The 17,711-nt window shown below is 45.9% G+C and overlaps 1 protein-coding gene across 2 annotated transcripts in view; it reads left to right on the forward strand.

Moving 5' to 3' along the window:
• Positions 1–17,711, forward strand: part of MAP7 (microtubule associated protein 7) — an 810,320-nt gene that overhangs the window by 371,577 nt on the left and 421,032 nt on the right. The window lies entirely within an intron of this gene.

Genomic DNA, 17,711 nt, shown 5'->3' on the forward strand with positions numbered 1-17,711 from the left:
CAGGCACCTTCACAGATGACTGGAAGTGTGCTGAAGTCAGGCCCCTGCTTATGAAGCCCACAGCTGACCCTACTGACCTCAAGAACTATCGGCCCATCTCGCTCCTCCCCTGCGCAGCCAAAGTCGCAGAGAGCACAGTCAACAAGGAACTGACTCGATTCATTGAAGAGAACGCTGTCGTCGACCCATTGCAATTCAGTTGCCGAAGCAACCACAGCAGCGAGACCTCTCTACTAGCTGCCAGAGATGACATCCGCACCCTCCTGGACCAAGGCAACTCCGCAGCCCTCATCCTACTTGATCTATTAGCTCCCTTCGACACCATCTCCCTCCGCACTGTAGTCGCCAGGCTACACACGCCGGCATACAAGGAACAACCCTGGACTGGATCTGCACATTTCTCACCGGAAGAAGCCAAAGAATCAGACTACCACCCTTCTTCTCTGTCCCCACGATGATCACCTGCGGGGTAATCACTGAGCCCCAACCCTCTTCATCATTTACATGGCCCCCCTAGCAGCCATCGTCCGACAACACTGCCATAACATCGTATCCTAAGCCAACGACACCCAGCTCATCCTCTCTCTCACCAAAGACCCCACCACCGCCAAGCTGAACTTCCAGAAGGTTATTTAAGACTTTGCATTCCGGATAACCAACAGCTACCTAAAACTCAATGCCGAAAAACAGAAGTCCTCATACTCTGAATCACACCCTCAGCTTAGGACAGCACCTAGTGGCCGACCGCCCTCAGAAGCCCACCCACCCCCTCAGACCACGCCAAAAACCTCAGCATCATCCTCGACTCAGACCTCATCATGAACCGACAGTCCAACGTTGTTGTCACATACGGCTGCTTCAACACACTCTGCATCCTCCGTAAGACATTCAAATGGATCTGCGCGGAGTCTAGGAAGCCAGTCATCCACGCACTCATCACCAGCAGGCCCTCTACGCCGGCATCAAAAAGTCCTTACTCTGCAAACTCCAGACAATACAGAACACCGCCGCCAGACTCGTCCTAGGCATCCCTGGCACAAACACATCAGCCAACACCTATGCAAACTGCAATGGCTCCCCATGGACAAAAGAGTCCTTTTCAAGGTCCTCACTCACGCCTACAAATGCCTACACAACAATGGACTCAAATACCTTAACAGAATCAACTTCCACGTACCCAATAGAAGCCTCCGATCTGCCAACCTTGCAGTGGCTGAAACCCCACGCATCCACAGAGCCAGAGCAGGCGGAAGAGCCTTCTCCCACATTGCAGCCAAGGCCTGGAACGAGCTACCAGCAGACATTAGACGAGCCCCCTGCCTGAACACCTTCAGAAAGGCCCTCAAGACCTGGCACTTCGGCTAATAGTTCCGCGGACCCCCCCAGCACCTTAACACCCCCCCCCCCCAGCGCCTTGAGACCCTCACAGGTGAGTGGCGTGCTTACAAATCCCTGATTGATTGATCCCTCTATCGGTCACTAAACCCTGTTTCTTGTTTATTATTATCTCGGGGCTCATATGAAAGCTCACCTTATTGGATAGCGTAACTTTAAAAATAACCCATGGCCTTTGACCATGAGTTTGAATACTTCACACTGTCAGGTATTCACCTCTCTAGGGCAAAACAATATATTTTTATGTAATATATATATATATATATAACAACTAATCCCTTATCAATCCCATTTCCTTTTTTCCACTCTTCGCTATATCCTTGATGAATAAAAAACATTGTTACCCTTTCTGGAGTTGTCAAGTCTTACTCCAATCCTGGTTCTCCGATTTACAACTCTCAGGGGGACAGAAGTGACAACAAGGTGACAGTCATTCCCACCAATAATGACAAGTTGAATAAAATTATAAATGCAAAAAAGAAACTAATAAGGGCTGAGCTTCATGCCGATTTCCTGGTAAAATATGGAAAATCTGACGTAATTCCTGTTGGACAACAAATAAGAAATGAGCCGGGTCTCTTCATTTAACAATTGATCATTTATAGAACCTTGAACTCTAATAGTCAATAGATGCAGCCGAGATTCAATGGTGTTAATCATTTAAACAGCCTAGGAATTAATCCCAATTGAAAGACCGGCAATTGGTCAGGGAAAACACAGCACTAGGAGAGGCCAAAAAGAAAGTGAAAAAACTCCCTTTGTGAGGCAGATATCTATAGAAAGTATGTATTCAATAGTATTCAATAAAAAGACCATAACATTGAGAAATTATACAAATAGATTTACATACGAGTTTGCTTACTCGTACCTGTGGCCAGATTCTTATCAGGAAAATCAGGACCAACCATGGAAAATATCACCCAGGGTGAAGGCCAATATATACTAGTGGATGTAAGAAACATGTCACCTTTTGAGTCATCTGGTTGCTGCAGTGAGGATGAAGGGTAGGCACACAATGGGGATGATACATATTCAACTAACATGGACCACAAGCCTATTTTTTAGAATCGAGACAGAAACGGGGACAAAGGAACAACAGAGTAAGAGGCCACTTTACGAGTACCCAACCACCTCAGGAGTAGATTCGTTCGAGAAGCCAAAAGTATTGTAGGTAAAGACAGCCCCGATAATCAACCTATCCAGCAGGACCCTTAATAAAATAGAAGTAGAGGTCCTAGAAAAGGATTTTTGTTTTGGCCCCACTACGGGACCCAACAATTTTGAGATTGAGTGGGATCTGAGGGCTTATTTTAGGAAAATCAGGTTGAGGAAATTTTTTGAGGGACAGCAGGATAGACAAATTACCAGCATTTCAGGTTTACAATCTAAATCAACATTTACCCAGTCAGTAGCCCAGGTAAGTAGCAATGTAGAAATATTTGAGAAAGTAGCAGAAATTAACATCCTAAAAATATTAGAAGAACCTGGATTCCAATCTAGTAATCTATCTGCCCAACATACGGAGACCCTATTGGCATTTAGACAGGATACTAGTATAACCATCAAACCGTCCGATAAAGGCAGTGGGGTGGTTGTATTTGATACAGCTCATTGTGAGGCTCGAATTTCGTAACTTCTCTCTGTGAAAGAACATTATCGGAGAACTGCCAACGATGCACTAGCAGACCTGGAAAGGATCGTTACGGATGCCTTGGAAGCAGCCAAAAACAACGTCTGGAGCTGTGAGGAGGAATATCGATTCATGATGAGCAGGGACCCTATTATCCCAGTGATTTATGGATTACCCAAAATTCATAAAAGTATCCACAACCTTCCTTTGAGACCCATAGTGTCTTGTCTTGGTTCGCTTCTTGAACCCTTGAGCAAACATGCTGATTGTTTCATGAAGCTGCTTGTGGGCAAGCAACGATCTCATACTAAATTAAGCCCATATGATTTCAAAATTGAAAGGGGACAGTTTAATAAGGAGACACAACTATTGGTAACGCTTCACATAGAAGCGTTATATATGAACACCCCCAAAATGACACAATAGAAGTCATTAGAGAGGTCCTACAAAGTTCTAAGTATGAAGAATGGTATGTGTAGAGAAATGAGAAGTCTACAAACCTACTTCTCGATTCACTTTTCTGAAAAGAAAATTTCGGCAAATTGTCTTTCATTCTCCATGTCTTTTAGATTTAGCCAAGACTTTCCCATTGGAGGTGTTAATAAAAATAAAATGCGAATATTTGCTTATGATTTAGGGGTAGCCCACGGTGTTAATGCTCCTGTCAAAGCTAGCATATGCTTCCATAAAACTCCAAGTTTTTTAGTTTTTTTAGTATTATTTACATTATTTTTCATGATTTGTTATCTTTGGATTTCGCTTTTTGTATGGTTCAACTTGTAGTACATTTACAGCTGATGTAACGTCCTAGGGCACTTGTAAACATCTGAGAGTCAGACACCGGTTTGAAACTTCTCTGGCAGTCCTGGTGTTGGATCAACCTTAAATAGAATGCTACCCTGTGTGCTTATCTTCACTTAGTGTTTGAGGTAAAGCAATCAATTGAACTAGACTAAGATACACTGGGGCGCTCTGTGGCGCTTGTGACAGAAAGCAGGTGTACCGGAGTGAATTCAACAAAATGCTTTGGATGTTGTTTGGAAGAGTTTAACCCTACAAGAGTGCACTCCCTCCCGGGTGCGTCTTTCCTCTATTGGCTGACACTGGGGAAGGTTATAAAAAGCCCTCTGGTTCTCTGCACCAGTCCTTTATTTTTCTTTTCCATCAGGCTGCTCGGGAAGAGCTTCCCGAGCAGCCTGATTATTTTTGTTTTGTTTAGTTTACTATAATGAGCGCAAGGTGTGCTGACATCATTACAGTAAACTGAAAATAAAACGAGCTGATGGGCTTGTTTTACTATCAATCTGTGTTTGGGAGCATATCTTGCCCAACACAGGCCTAATTCTTCTGGAAGAGGTATTGTTGGAAAGGGGAGAATCCCTCATTTCCAATGGTACCTCTGCCTAGTAGATTCCTGCTTGGAGCAGCGTCGGATTGGTAACGCGGGCACTCGGGCAATGCCCGAGGGGCCTGTGTCCGAGTTCCTGCTGTGGGCTGCTTTTTTTAGCAGTCTGAGGCGATTTGGGCGGTGTCTCTATTGTTGGAATATCGCCAGCGGCCCAGTGGGTGTCTGAGTGGCCTTTCTAGAGGCAGATGGGCGCTCATTACCCCCCGTTTAGCAACAGGAAGAGGTGTCACACTCCCTTTGTCTCGCTGGGCCTGCCCATTAATGTGTGCACATATTGAGCGGGGGCAGGGGGCCTGAATAGAAGTGGTCTCACTTGTTTTCAGGTGTTTCTCCAGTGTAAATTAATGCGTTCATTTTTTTTACCCCCTTCTTTTTAATGCAATTACACCGAAGCAGTGATTTGATGAGGCCGATTTTTTTTTTTTTTTGTGTGCCCGGGATGATTTTCAATCCCAATCCGACCATGGCTTGGGGAATGCCACAGGAGAGCGATGTCCTAACAGGGATTCGCCCTGTAGCCACCTGGGATATGGGGTGTGGCCTCTTGGGCAAGGGCTTGTGCTCCTCCCTTGTAATTTTATTATTTCAGTCAGTCAGAATAACTTTCTACGTTCTAGCTAGACCATAAAAGTATAAGACAGCAAGAATTCATATACATTAATTAATGTACATTCATACAAACAACAATTAATTCATACAGAAAGCAACATAGTATTAAACATAATTAAAATACCATTGGATAAAATGACCCTTAAAAGCATTAAAAATCGTTTTTATTATTGATATTTATCATTTTTATTTTAGTCTTTCCCCTGGGAGGGACAGATGGGGGCTAGTACCACTGATCAGCCCCCGGGGGGGATTACTAGATACCAGGGATTTAAAATAGGAGTTGGGGCTGGCCATGCCCTCACCCAAGAAAATGGGGCAACAGTCTTTCTGCCCCCAGGGAGCAGAAGGGGCTAATAACCCCAAAAGGTGCACTAGACATCAGGGCAAGTTTTTTTTATTTTTTAAAATTCATTCTAGGGGTGGTCTGCCCATCATGGCCCTGTCTATGCCCCCCGCCTGAGCAAAATGGGGCAATGAAATGAAATTGGTTTTTGTAAAGTGCATGGCTGCTTGGAAGCATCCCAGCGCTGGTTGGGTGATCCAGAGGAAGGATCGAGAATTATGGGAAGAGCCAGGTTTTCAAATGTTTCCAAAAGATGGAGCGGGTAGGTTCCCTACGGAGGGAAAGTGCGAGTGCATTCCAAAGCTTGGCATTGTGTGAAAAAAGCCTGCACCCGATTCTTGCTCTCTTAATTCGAGGCACTTCTACCAGATTAAGCGAGTTGGAACGAAGATTTCTGAAGGATTTATATGGGCGAATCATATCTTTGATGATGGGGGGTCCTTCGCCTCCCAGAGATTTGTGGACTACGCATAAGGCCTTAAAGTGTATTCTCTCCTGCACTGGGAGCCAGTGCAGGGAGCGCAGAGCGGGTTTAGCCGAGCAACGATTGCTGGTGTGGTGAGCAGTCGTGACGCCGCGATCTGGAGCCTAGCAACCACTGAGGTGGGGGCTCCCAGATAAAGGGCATTGCCGTAGTCTATCCCCGATAGAATCATGGCCTGTGTAAGTAGCTTTCTAGCTGGAGGGGGAGATGGGGCAGGACTTTGCGAAGCATTTTAAACAGGGCAAAGCAAGATGCTACAGTCCTCCTGGCTGGAGTTCTGAAGGAGAGATCTTGGTCAAGCCATACGTCTAGGCTTTTTATTCCAGGCTTTGAGACCGGGGCTGGCCCTATACAAACTGGCCAGAAGTCATCAAGGCTAGAGCTTGGATGGTTGCCGAGCAGCATCCGCTCGGTTTTGTTGCCGTTGAGCTTAAGATGGGAAAGGCTCATCCATTTAGCTACTTCCTCCAGACAAGAAAGGAGGTCAGTGGATGACTGACCAGCTTGATTTAGTGCTACGACTAGCTGTGTGTTGTCAGCATACGAGATAAGATGAATTCCAAAAGGGGCAACAACGTCAGCTAGTGGGGTCATATACACATTAAAAAGAGTCTGGCTCAAGGAAGAGCCCTGAGGGACTCCACACTGCAAGGGTAGGGGATCTGAAGGGATATCCTCTTTGAACACCTGAAAGCACCTACCTTCCAAGAAGGATTGAGGCGAGAGCTTGGCCCGACACTACTTTGTCCCGGAGGCGGTGGACCAGAATTTGATGGTTCACTGTGTCAAAAGCCGCGCTCAAGTCAAGGAGAATGATTGCGGCTGAGCCTCCTGAGTCGAGGATCCTTCTTGATTCCTCTACCACTCCTAACAAAGCAGTTTCAGTACCTTGGTGCGGACGGAAACCAGTCTGAGATGGATGGAGTAGGCCATAGGACTCGAGAAAGGTAGAAAGTATGTGGTTCATATGCTTTTCCGCCATCTTGCTTACTCCTGGAAGGAGTGAGATAGGCCGGTAATTGCCTAGATTGTTCGAGTCCAAATGAGGTTCTTTATGAGGACTTTAACCATGGCTCTCTTCAACTTGGGGGGGGGGCATGCCCGAGGCGAAGGAGGCATTGATTAGCCTCAGGATAGGGGGCGCAACTATTGAGGCAGCCATTTTCAACACGTTAGTGGGTAAGGTGTCGAGGGGCGATCCACTTTACACTGAGGCAAAAATAGGCAGGAAGGAATCAAGGGTCAAAGGAGTGATGGTCTCCAAGAGGGGAGCATTCTTGGATCGACTGGAGGCTATACAGTTAGTGATAAAAGCATTATCTTTTACGGGGAGGAGCTTGAGAATATTTTGCACTTCGGTGAAGAAAAATAGTGCAAGGTCATTACGCCGGCGACCGGAGGGGTCAGGAATCATCAGTGAGTCAGGGACTTTAAGTAGTTTTTTTGCAATCTGGAAAGTTTCCCTGGGGGAGTTTGCAGCCAGAGCGATCTTATTCTGGAAGTACAGAGCTTGGGCTTTCTTAATCTCCCCTTTGTTAGTTCGTAACATTTGTCTATATTCTAGCTTCTTGGTGTGGGAGAAGTCTTTCCTCCATAATCTCTCTGACTTTTTGCAATGCTGTTTCAGAAGACATAGTTCAGGGGTAAACCATGCTGATTTATTAGATCCAGCTTTTTTCCGTTTGAGCTTTTTTGGGAGTACTAGATTGAGTGTACCATCAATCCAGGACTTGAAGCTATTATACGCTGTCACAGGGTTGGGGTTCGGGGCAGTTGGGGTCTGTCCAAGTGCATGGGACCAGTCTTCTAGTGGGAGTCTGGCCCATGGGCGACTAATAGTTTGAGTCAGCGGAGTGTTGTTAAATCTTGTAATAGCGGGGGACCAGGAAAAGGGGACTAGGAAATGGCCAGAACAGGGGAGGGGGATCGGACGTTTACCTTCTAGATCTACCAGACTGGAAAAAATAGGGTTGAGGCAATGCCCTTTGATATGGGTGGGTAGGAAGATCTTCTGCTGAAGATGATAGGAGGCAAGATCTTGGACAAGCTGCCTGGTGATTGCAATGAATGGATCGTCAAAGTGTAAATTAAGATCTCCTAAGAGTGTAAAATGTGCCTTAGTATTTGCAAAGGCCATTGTTGGATCTAACAAGGAGCTACAGAATTGGCCTGGTGCACCGGGGGGCGATATATGAGAAGATCTGAGAAAGAAAGTGAGGGGGAGAATTCAATGGAGAACAGAGCATTCTCGCAGTCTGCTATTGGGCTGTCAAGGAGACGGCAGGTCATGTCATTTTTATAAATAATGGCAATGCCACCGCCCAAGCCTGTTGGTCTATCCAGCCTTTGGATTAGATACTCCGGCAGGAAGGCTCTTACTATATCAGGCTCTGCGCTTGCAGAGAGCCATGTCTCGGTCAGGAACAGAACTTCCAGTTCAAGCTCTGCCAGCAGCAGTGAGATCTCTGTTGAGTGTTTTGGTAGAGATCTACAGTTAATAAGTAGTAGGTTAAAAGAGTTTCCTGCGACAGCCAAGGAGTGCTGGGAGGCCAGAAGCTCAAAGTGGAAGTGTGTACATTTGTGCTTTGGGTCCTCTGGCATGATCGATTGAGTTCATTGTGGCCCTAGAGGCTTGTTCAGCTGCCACAACTGAGTGCTGGTGTACCCACACCAATCTGAGGGCGAGGGAGCAGCGGTACTGGCCCCTGGGCCCGGTCGGGCACGGACGGCGCAGACGGGCTTGCCTTAGGCGCATCATCGGATGCTGTTATCCATGTCGGATGGCTGGCAGGAGGTGAGGTTAGAGCGCTAACCTAATGTGTCTGCGCTATTCTAGTCCCTGCCCCCAAGTACAGCACAATTCCCCAAATGCAAGGCGCAGTGAGTGAGCAGCAAATTAAAAATTAAAGAAGAGCGGCAGAGCATTGAACACAACTCCCCTTGTGCAAAAAGTGCAAAACGGTATCAACATTTAAAACAATGCAGGCGTTTGATTTCCTTCACACCACAAGTTTGAATGGGGAAGTCATATTAAGCAAGGTAACCAACCCAGGGATATCCCAGCAATAGTCTTTCTGCCCAGCCCATTGGGTTACCCCCAATTTGCTTCAGTGGGTAGAGAAAGCCCACTAGACATTAGGGCCTGAATTCATGATTTTTTTTTTGGGGGGGGGGGGAGAGAGCAGCAGGGCATTGTCCTTTACTCCCCCCACCCCAATTACAAATAGTTTTTCTGCCCCTCCTGGGGGGTGGATAGTGTATTCATCCCCAATCTGCCATCCCCCTCCCGGGGGGCAGAAACCCCACAAGACACCAAGGAATTCAAAATGGTGCCAAAACAAGCAAAAGGATGGGGCGGCTTACTCTGGCATTGAGCTGTACCCTTTCCCCAGTGGGGTCAATAGTGTGTCTGCCCCCTTGGGGGCATATAGGAGGTTTGTCCCAATTTGGGAGGTTGCACTAAACTTGAGAAGATTGGTAGAAAATCCACCTAAATTTCTTGTGCCTTTTGGGCACAAGAAAGTGGTGCAGGTGTTGTTCACACCCCACCTCAAAAGTGACTCACCCATCTTACCTCCCCTCCTCCCCCTCCAAGGGGCAGACATGACATGTGCCCCCAATTTGCCCCTGGGGGTCAGAACCCCCAAGGTATAGCAGAAATATATATTTTTTAATAAAATAATAGGCTGGGTCTTGCCCTTCCTATCAGGTGCCACCCTCACCCTTAAAGCCACAATCGTCTTTTTGCTCTAACAAAAGTATACAGAAGGTGATGGATGGAATTCTTGAATTCATCGGTCACTGGTAATTACTCTGGGCTGCATTCCCAGTCGATTGTTGTTTTGCACACCATACCACAGCTATATAAAAATCAATCTTGACCCTGCTTTAGGGGGGAACAGTCCAACCTGAACTGCCAGGCATGGCCTCCGGTAAACCGGAATACAAGGAATCCAGGACCAGTTACACCCTTGTTATGGGTTCAGCAGGTGTATATAGCTTGGTTCCAGTGATCCAGTGTGCACGGACCTCCCATCTGGGCATACCCGTCCCACTTCGGGCGACATACTAAAGTATGCAAAAGGTGATGGATGGAATGCTGTTATTAAACTCCGCCACTGGTAATTACTTGAGGCAGCATCCCAACCCATCGTTATTTTGCTCACCATGCCACCTCAGTTTGGACCCAGTCATATGCAAATCAAGGTTGACCCTGCTCCAGTGGGAACCATCCAGCCCGAACTGCCAAGCCTGGCTCTCCCTGAAATGGAACAAAAGCAATCCAGGGCTGGTTTTGCCCTTGTTATGGGCTCATCAGCCGGATATAGCTTGGTTCCAGTGACATAGTGTACAAGAGCCAGATCTGGGCATACCTGTCCCACTTAGGGCGACCTACTAGCCAAGGTCAATGAGCGTCACCCCGCAAGGTCTCTAGTTGACCTTGGTTTGACCTGTTCCTGTTATGGGCAACAGGCCAGCCACAAAAGTGGCACTGTGTTTTTATTGGCATAAATGGGGTAACACTGAGTGGTAGTAATTATGTGGATTCCTGTAGAGTCCAAAAGTTCCATCACAGAAATGTAAGGAAAATGAGTGGTTTCAGGGAAAAATTGAGGTGTGCAGTGCATTGTGGGTAAGAACACCTCATGGGATTCTCACTAGGCCCACCACCATGGAATCCCCAGGTTGTCTAGTTTTCAAAAATATCTGTGATTGGTAGCTTTTCATGGTGGTGGCCAAGCACAGCCCCAAATCCTGCAGCTACCCATTTTGCAAAAAAGGGTCCGTTTTAGTAGAATATGTGATGTATCCATGTTGTGTTTTGGGCCGTTTAAGCACTCATCTTACCCGCACACTGAGGTACCATTTATATCAGGAGACATGGGGGAAATGCTGATTCTAGAACTTTCCAGCGCAGAAATGTGAGGAAAAGGTTGATTGTTTAGCCAACGCTTGAGGTTTGCAAGAGATTCTGGAAGAATAATGGGGGGAAGCTATGCAGTTCCCCTCACGCTGGATTCTCCGAAGTGTCTAGTTTTAAAAAATGTACAGTTTTCCTAGGCTCCCCACTTTGCAACAAAAGGGCCAGTTTTGAATAAAAAAATTTATATATCCATGTTGCGTTTTGTGTAGTGTTCTGTTGCGGGCACTAGGCCTAACTCATAGAAGTGAGGTATCCTTTTTATCGGGAACATTTGGGGAATGCTGGGTGGAAGGAAGTTTGAGGCTCCCCACAGATTCCAACATTTTCCATTACAGAACTGTGATGAAAATGTCTATTTTTAGTCAACTTTTGAGGTATGCAAGTAATTTTGGGAAATAACTGACATGTAAGCCACCCCACCCTAGATTTTCCTTTGTGTCTAGTGTTAAAAGGTTACCATTTTTGCTAGGTTCCCCTAGGTGCCGGCTGAGCTATGCACATTGGAAAAAAGGTGTTTGTTTTAATTCGAAAAATGTGATGTGTCCATGTTGTGTTTTTGCCCATTTCCTGTTGCGGGCACTATGCCTATCCACAGAAATGGGGTACTAGTTTTAGGTCTCGTTGAACCAACACACATGCGTTGTTCCCGAGACTTAAGTAGGGGCTCTCAAAAATGCCCCCAAGCAGGCGGATTGCCTACAGTGCATGTGTGGGGTCCCGTGCACGTCGCACACCATTTGGCAGCCTGTGAGCCTCTCTCCGCACTCATGCTGGTTTGCTTGCAGCCGGCATCAGACTTCAAACACTTCAAAGGAATACGCTCCCCTGCCCCCGACGTTTCTGGATTTGCTCGCTGAAACGCAAATTAGATTCTAGTTTTCTCGTTTTCTGCCACAACTCCTCCTTGTTGTTCATAGGAATGTCTTTCTGATCATCTGCAATGAATTTTATTTCAGAACTAAAGGCATCTCTTTAACTTTTTCGTTAAAAGAAACTTCGATGAGTTCACGTTGTCTGTGGCCCGGGAGCATTTAACACGAGCCCATTATCATGCCGATGTCTGTTCTCCCTTTTTCCAGACAAGGGGGAGTTTTGTTCTGCGGCAGAGGCCACACTTTCAGATTACAAAACCTCACTGTCACGTCAAGCATCTAGAATTTCCGTTCCTTTGACCCCTCTCGCTTAGACGTGCAAGGCTGCACCCAATCCCCCCTCCCCTGTACTGAAGAACATGTTTACTCTGTGCAAAGGGGGTGTGCTGTGTGTTTAATCACTATCCATTACCGGCAGCTGGTCTCCTCTAAATCAGATTAATAGCTTGATTAGTCCTTTTCCAAAAAATGGCTGTTGTGTTTTACAAACTTGTCGCTCTTTACCGTGGCTACGGACGCCACACTTAACCTCATCTTCCTGTGCCATCCTCCAGCTCCTTCCGCGTCTCCAGCTCTCAACCTATAACTACCAGGGCTCAGAGAAGGCACTCTCTTCCCCACCATCATCTGTTCCATGGCATGCCTGTTCCCAGGACAGCCTCCTAGCTAGGCCTCAGCCATGACGATAAAGAAATAAAGGGCACTGCACAGGGCTCATGGGCAGAGACCTGTCGAGAGATGAGGAGAGATGTGCACCTGTAGCACGGTTTACGGAAGGTATTTTTCAATGTTGCTTTTTTTTTTTGTTCCCCCACGTTGCAGCTTGCCCCAATCGTTGCGTCTCTCCTGCCAGCCAGCCAGCCATGCATTGCAGCACCTTACTTTAATGAGGTGAGAGAGGTGCATAAATGGGGGAGTAGCACTAGCTGAGAGTTGTAATTAATCTATGCAACTGAATGTACACAAGACTATGTGTGCATGTATTTCTGTACCCAGTGTATAATTGGCGTCTGCATAATCCAGTACAGTTACTGCTTAACACAATGGCGTATTGTTTTGTGCCATGATGTACAGGTGCTTTCCACGTTCTCAAAGAAAGTGGCTCAGTAGTATTTTGGTAAACTGGGGCCCTTTCAAAAAAAAAACAACAAAAAAAAAATTGAATTCCTCTGTGTTTTTTTTATTTTTTATATGTGATTGATGCAATGGTGCCTGGCTGTTTTGCCTCCTGGACGTTTCTAAATAAACATTTGGTTTTATTGTTCTTCTCCAGTTCCTTGAACTAAAATAGATTTTGGAATTTATGTGTGCTATAGTTGGGGGGACTCAAGCCCCAGCCTTTCATCTTTTCTCTTTACTTTAATTTCTATTGCGGAGACGAAGGGCACACCTCGGAAAGCCAAGGTTTGGGTTGGAGACAGCCTTCAAGACACCATCATCCCCCTGGCCGGCCATCTGCCTATCGCCAAATGGTGTTTATTGTTTATTTTTTTGTACTTCCACACTGCAGGCCTAACCACCACACAGTGGCCCAGATCACAGCAGTCCCTTCTGACCCTGCAAATAACAAGTTAAATTCCACGTCGTGTTCCCCACCAGGACTACTACTCACCCTCTTCTGTTATTTAAACTGCAAACGGGGGCACCAAGCTAAAATGCAGCCGGAAGCTTCCTATTTTGGCACAGTTTAATGGAACCAAGTCGGCCGATAACAGGTGTTTCCATATCTTACATTAACTAAAAGGCAGGGCTTTAAGTGGGATAAAAAAACAGGGGGTATCTCAAAGCGACGTGGCCAATGTAATTAAAGGTGTGGCTTAAGAACACTTAAGCTAAAAATCTGTGCTTCGCAGTGTGCCGTCCGACTTGTATGTGGCTATTTCTATCATTGCATCCAGATATATGATACAACAAGTAACACCATACCTACCACAAATCATTACTATTGGCTTTGTCAATGGTTGTTAGTTGCATAAGATAAATAAGCAGCAACTATGGCTTTTATATAATATTGCAAAAAAATATTCGCACAAAACAATGGCAAAACTAGTGGGTCTGCAATACCACCTGTCCCCCCTTAAATCTGTTCTCCATTCAGCAGCTCGTTTCATATATGTGGCCAAAAGAAGCGACCACATCACACCCATTTTATCCAGCCTCCGTTGGCTTCCCATCGAGGCAAGATCTATCTACAAGACTGCCTGTATCACCCACAAAGCCTTGCACTCCTCCTCTCTTCGCTACCTGGCGAATAAACTGAAACTCTCTGGAGGCTCTAGACCATCACATAATGCGGAAAATCTATTGCTTGAACTTTCAAGAAGAAAAAGTCGATGGCCCAATGCTTTTCAGGCAACGCCGTGAGAATCTGGAACTCACTTCCGCCTCAGCTCCGTACCACCACCTCTTCCCAGGCCTTCAAAACTGACCTCAAAGCTCTCCTCCTTCAGAGACACTTCCAAATTTAATTCACACCCTCTCTATTATCTGAAGGAAGTCCTTCCATTATAGGTAATTCTGTGCTACATGACTATAGAAGTGCCTTCCCAATGTGTTCTTGTGGTTTGAGAGTCTGCCATTTATTTCAGTATTATACTTCTACTTGTATTGTGTACTCCTTTGTAATATGCACACCTCACTTTCCCTCTTGTAATGTATCATTTGCTACCTCTTGTATTTTGTTTGCTTTTGATACATGCCCAATTGCCACCATTGCGTCATGTAACGTAACGTTTGTTCTTGTGTTTTGAGTATCTGCCATTTAGTGCAGTATTATACCTCTAGCTGTAATTTGTATGCTTTTGTAACATACACACATGTCACTTTTTAGGTCTCGTTGAACCAACGCGCATGCGTTGTTCTGCAAGACTTAAGTAGGGGCTCTCAAAAATGCTCCCAAAGGCTTTTCCAGGCGGATTGCCTACAGTGCATGTGTGGAGGCGCGCGCACATCGCACAACATTTGGCAGCCTGTGTGCCTCTCTCTGCACTCATGCTGGTTTGCTTGCAGCCGGCATCAGACTTCAAAGCAATCCGCTCCCCCGCCGTTTTCTGGCTTTGCTCGTTGAAACGCAAATTAGATTCTAGTTTTCTCTTTTCTGCCACTACTCCTCATTGTTGTTCATAGGAATGTCTTTCTGATCATCTACAATAAAATTTATTGTGGGACACACACCACCAGCCGTCAGTGCATGGTTTTAACAGGCACACACACACCACAGGCCGTCAGTGCACACTTTCACCAGGCACAGACACCACCAGTCGTCCGTGCACGTTTCCAGCAGGCACACACACCACCAGTCTTCAGTGCACACTTCCAGACACACACACCACCAACCGTCAGTGCACGCTTTTCCAACAGGTACACACACCACCAGACGTCAGTGCACACTTTCAACAGGCACACACACACACACCACCAGCCGTCAGTGCACACTTTCACCAGGCATACACACCACCAGCTGGTGCACGCTTTCAACAGGCACACACCACCAGCTGTCAGTGCACACTTTCATCAGGCACACACATCACCAGCCGACAGTGCACACTTCCACCAGGCACACACACCACCAGTGCACAATTTCACCAGCCATCAGTGCATGCATCAATTGTTAACACATCCACAATTAACTATTGTGGAAATCTCAGTATGGCACACTTTTCTTTTAAACATGTCCGTGTACGCTTTTCCACCAGGCACACACACCACCAGACCTCAGTGCAGGCTTCCAGACACACACACCACCAGCTGTCAGTGCACGCTTTCACCAGGCACAGACACCAGTCATCCGTGCACGCTTTCACCAGGCACAAACACCACCAGCCATCAGTTCACAATTTCTATAGGCACACACACCACCAGCCATCAGTGCACAGATTAATCGCAGTATGGCTCACTTTACTGTTAAACATATTAATCTAAAGCGCAGCATGCCACCATTGCTACAAAACTAAATACATATTTTTTTGGCCTACAATTTATAGATTTTTGTTGCAATTTGTGTTGCAATATTTAGCAATGCTAATAGCTCAAACTTAATTAATGCAAGACCTATTGCATTGCAAATGCTTGTTATCGAAGACATGTGGGAGCATAGAATACTGGAAAATGTGTTATTACCAATTGGATTTCACTGCATCTGTTCCTTCCAAATGTAAGCCAGTGTGTAAGAAATCAGACCTTTTAAAAAATACCCTCTACATCAGCGTTTCCCAAATTGTGGTCCGCTGACCCCCAGGGGTCCGTGACACATGCCCAGGGGGTCCGCAGGACTTGAGTGCCTAACGTAAGAGGTGTGAATGTACTTGACGCCTGGGTGGCAAGACTGCATTACAATCTGGCCCCCAGGCTCACAGCACATGAGGTGTGAATGTTTCTTGCGCCGGGGCGGCAAGACGGCAATGAAATCTGGCCAATCACCCTTCAGCTATAGGTGCAAGCTGAAGGATGATTGCCCTTATATTGTGTTATTCACTTCTGCCCATCACCCGATGCTGAGATTGAAGAGCATTGGAGGCTGGAGCACGTCGAATGGGCAGGAGGGCTCTTCTTCTGGAACTGCATGCAAGTGTTTATTTGTGTGTGCGTGTTTGTGTGTGTTTCCCTCGTTTTTTGAGCCTTTCTGCCCCTCGCTTTTCCCTCGTGTTTTGTGCCTTTCTGTCCTCTGTTCCACTCGTTTTTTGTGCCTTTCTGCCCTCTGTTCCACTAGTTTTTCCCTCGTTTTTTATGCCCTTCTGCCCTCTGTTCCACTTGTTTTTTTTAGCCCTTCTGCCCTCTGTGCCACTCGTTTTTCCCTCGTTTATTGTGCCTTTCTGCCCTCTGTGCCACTCTTTTTTCCCTCGTTTTTTGTGCCTTTCTGCCCTCTGTTCCACTCATTTTTTGTGCCTTTCTGCCCTCTGTTCCACTCGTTTTCCCTCGTTTTTTGTGCCCTTCTGCCCTCTGTTCCACTCGTTTTTTGGTGCCCTTATACCCTCTGTGCCACTCATTTTTCCCTAATTTTTTGTGCCTTTCTGCCCTCTGTTCTACTCGTTTTTTGTGCCCTTACGCCCTCTGTTCCACTCGTTTTTTGTGTCCTTTTGCTCTCTGTGCCACTCTTTTTTTTGTGCCCTTCTGCCTTCTGTGCCACTCGTTTTTTCCTTGTTTTTGTGCCCCTTTTGCCTTCTGTTCCACTCGTTTCCCCGCCGCTGTGCCCCCTGCGGCCCCGCCCCCCTGACTGCCCATTCGCTGCCCCTTATCACGATAACTATAACTTATTATAGTTATCGTTGGATTGTAGTTGTTGCACTTTTGAATATTTTTCGATATAAAATAATAAAAGCTTTAGTAAAGCAAGTATTTGTTTGGTGTGTACTTGTTTGTGTATTTTTTGCAAATTACAGTTTTAATTTTTTGAAACTGAAATTGTACAAATTGCTTGGGGGTCCCCAGCTTCCAGTAGTGATTCAGTGGGGGTCCTCAGGAGTCAAAAATTTGGGAACCACTGCTCTACAACATATGCTAGCACAGGTACCCATTTCAGAAATACATAGGTTTCCTTAATACCCATTTTTCATTCTACACATTTCATCATGTAAATTCGTCTATACTCAGTACACAATGAAAAACATTTGTACTGTGCAGCTCAGTTGTTGGCTCTGGGTACCTTGGGTTCTTGGTTAACCTACAAACCATTTATAACTTCGCAACCAGAGGGGCCAAGCAGGCGTAATGGTGTATTGCTTTTTGAAATCTGCCATTGTGACTAAAAGTTGCAGATGAAAAAGTTGTCACCAATGTCAGTTTTTCCTATTCATTTTCAATATCTCTTTATTTCAACAGTTTATTTGGGAAAACCTTGAGGGATCTACACAAATAACTCCTTGCTGAATTCTGAATGTTGTCTACTTTTCCAACATCTATAGCTTTCCTGGGTCGCCCATGGCTTTCACACTGGTTTCCACCAGTTAAGATGTTAATTTCACTAGTTGATTTAAATAAAGATCAACAGTCACCTTACTGAGTTTTTTTTTTTTTGGTACATCGGCAAAAGAAATTAGAATAAATA

Source organism: Lissotriton vulgaris, chromosome 6 (assembly GCF_964263255.1).
Source record: "Lissotriton vulgaris chromosome 6, aLisVul1.2, whole genome shotgun sequence".
Classification (NCBI taxonomy): Eukaryota; Metazoa; Chordata; class Amphibia; order Caudata; family Salamandridae; genus Lissotriton; species Lissotriton vulgaris.